The sequence below is a fragment of the Monodon monoceros genome, unplaced genomic scaffold, assembly GCF_005190385.1.
Source record: "Monodon monoceros isolate NGI ecotype Baffin Bay Population unplaced genomic scaffold, NGI_Narwhal_1 Super_Scaffold_9, whole genome shotgun sequence".
In the NCBI taxonomy this organism is placed as follows: Eukaryota; Metazoa; Chordata; class Mammalia; order Artiodactyla; family Monodontidae; genus Monodon; species Monodon monoceros.
The window spans coordinates 20522943-20526317 of NW_021703786.1; the positions used below are offsets into that span (position 1 = coordinate 20522943).

The 3375-nt window shown below is 37.5% G+C and overlaps 1 protein-coding gene across 5 annotated transcripts in view; it reads left to right on the plus strand.

The window, feature by feature from the left end:
* Window positions 1-3375, plus strand: part of RDM1 (RAD52 motif containing 1) — a 39953-nt gene that overhangs the window by 20928 nt on the left and 15650 nt on the right. The window lies entirely within an intron of this gene.

Genomic DNA, 3375 nt, shown 5'->3' on the forward strand with positions numbered 1-3375 from the left:
TACTTCCCAAATCGACCTATGGTTCCATTGCAATTCCTATCAAAATCCCAGCTGACTTCTTTCCAGAAATTGCCAAGCTAATTCTAAAATTCATATAGCAATTTAAGGAAACAGAATAAACCAAAACAGTGCTGGTAAAGTACAAAGTGGGAGGGCTCACACATCCTGGTTTCAAAACTCAGTTCAAAGCTACTGCAATCACAGTGTGGTACTGGAATAAGAACAGACATGTAAATCAATGGAACAGAACTGACAGTATAGAAATAAACCCTCCTATTTATGGTCTATTGATTTTCAACAAGGGTGCCAAAACAATTCAATGTGGAAAGAACAGTCTTTTCAAATGATGCTGGGACAACTGTACATCCACACACAAAATAATGAAGCTGGACTCCTACACTTCACACCGTATATGAAAATTAACTCCAAATGGATCAAATATCCAAATGTAAGAGCTAAGGCTATAAATCTCCTAGAAGAAAACACAGGAGTAAATCTTTATGACCTTGCATTAGACAACAGTTTCTTAGATATGACACCAGAAGCACAAACAAACAAAGGAAAAATAGATGAGTTGGATTTTATAAAAATTGAAAAGTTTGTGCTTCCAAGGACACTATCAAGAAAGTGAGAAAACATATAGCATGGGAGAAAATACTACAGGTGGGAAGAATAAGATGCAGTTGGGAGAAGAAAAGTATACTAGTTGCTAGGTGTGACAATCTCAAAATTTTGAACTATTACAAATAAAACAGCCACCCTGAATCACCCGAAAGGGCAGACCCAAGTTATTTTTGTTTTTAGCATTTATGCCTTTGTAAATCTGAGAAGCAGCCAGGATTCTAGTACATAGCAAAAAGTGATGACAGCACACTGAAGTGTGTAAGCTTTTGTGTGTGCATAGCTATCTAAAGGAAACCAATGCTAGCTGAATGGGGGAGCATTAGGGCGGCTCTGTGACCGCAGCTCAATTTGCCTTCATAGTGTGGCCTCACCTCCCTCATTGATATTCTCAACAATGGGGTAAATAATTCAATAGGGATAAGGCTTTGATTTTCCTCTTATTCTCTCTTAGTGCTTATGTTCTTGGTACAATATTGATGTACCACAGACAAGCCAGCTCCTAAAATCATGGAGCTTGTATTGTTAGAACCAATGAAGTGACTAAAAGAATTTTTAAAAATAAGCCATCAGTCTGCACCTGCATAGGTGAATGAAGGAGAAATACTTTAAAGTCAGAAAAAAAAGTATACTTAACATTTAGGATCATCAACCACTGCTGGTTTTCCATAATATATTTCATTCCTGATTTTATCTGAAAGAGATATGATTACTACCACCATTCAAAGAGTGGTACTTTATTAATTAATAAGCTCTTGGCTCATCTTTGAGGTAGATTTCGGATTTAAAATAGACTACCACACTGCTAACTACTTCACCTTATGCTTGTCAATAACATCGAGGCTTCATTCAAGAAACCTACTGGCTTATAATTACCTGAAACCCAGTGATGAATCAAGGTTTTGTGGGGCCTGAACCTCATCTACTTTGGGATATCATATCTAATAAAAACATGCAAAGTTATGAATACAAAAATCGCTAGGACCGCTCTCAAGACCTTGCAAGGGAGCTATGCAAGTGAGGAGCCCTGAAGCCTAAGCTTCATTGAATTCATGATAAATCCACCTCAGCTGGGGCCCTTTTCCAAACTTATTTAATGCAGGCAACTTATAAACACCCCAGTAATATGTCATTATAGGTAGTAAAATGACTTAACTCAAGGGTGGCATCTTCCCTTGGTGGCTTCCCTTTGGAAAGAGATACAATAAAGTTTATATCTCACCATGGCAAATGTTTCCTGAAGCAAATTAGCTTCGTCTATGAGAAAGACTTAGCCCAAAGCAAAGACTTACTATATGTAGTAAGTTTAAGTGAGTTTAAGACATTGTATTGATACTACTAAAACCTCCTGGTGAAGGGATGTCATAAGCCTGCTCTCCCTTGTGCTGGCAAAAGAAAAACTGACCCTAGTGCTCTCTCCCCAAGACAGGCATCAGCAAACTAACAAGGGAAAGGAAGGAGGCCACTAAAGATAGGCATCTGCAGGAATTGCTAATCCAGCTCCAGACACAGCCTCAACACCTTCATTAACCAAAATGTGTGAACTGGATTTCTGAACCACAAGACAGGTAAGAGAGTCTTTTACAAGGCCAGGTGTAGAAGAGCTCTTTACCTTGAGTCTAAAATCGCCTTCGGGCCACTGAATGTACCCACTATCATTTCCTTGTGTCATGAGAAATCAGAGAATTTTTGAGCTGAAAGGGTGTAAAACCCACACTTCTTATTGAAGAGTAGTCAGCAAAGAAAGTATATGGAATTAGGCTACAGCAATGTATTTTCCTTATATTTTTCACACTACAGCTGAACACATACAACGTCTTTTTCCATACCGCAAAGGTTCCTATTGGCCACAGATAATTCACTTCAGAGATATATACTTTTTGAAAAATAATGTTCTGGGTGGCTGGGGAGAGCCCTGTGGTGGGTGTTCAGGAATTCTTTCTGCTTTACCATTTAAAAGAGCTAATAATTTTTGGGGAAGCACCCACACCTGTTGCTCCCTGAAGAATTGGGTGCTAAACTTAGTTCTTTGCAGCTCTGTGTTGCATACATTTTAAGCAGTTAGGAACTTTGCACAGGAGCAGGAATCAAAGTTAAATTCAAAAGCGGAACTTCATGGACCATTTGCATAGTGAAGAGGCATCAGTGGGATTCCATGACAATGCTAATTTGAGTGTTTTTGCTTGGTGACTTTTATTGCCTTGACAAAGATCAGTACTATGGAAAGCAGAGCGTTTCATATATATGAGTTAAACAAGTCTCTTGGCCTCTTTGTACCTTAGTTTCCTCATTTGTAAAACAAAATAAATGGCTCTCAAGACATACTTTCCAGAATTCATACTGGGCTTACTTACACTCAGCTAACCAATAACTGCATGATGTTTTTACACACAGTTTTTTACATGCATTCATTTTCTATTTCACTTACAACTTGTGTAAAAACTGTATTCCATGCCAGGCCTGAAACGTTCCAAAGCTCAGTTCTGTGAGTAAATTGCAACAAAGATTTCTACAAAACAAGACACAAGCAAAAGAAGAAGAAAAATATATATTCTTTCAAAACAGTTATTGTTTGGCAATAATTCTAATTTATATATGATGAAACATAACATCACTAACTCCCTCCATACACTAAAGAAATCTCACTGGGGAAGATACTATGATTTATACTTTGATGATTTTATATGTGGTACATTAAATACAAAACAGTAAATGCTCATTAAATACTTGTGTTAAGTGATCTTTATTTCTCTA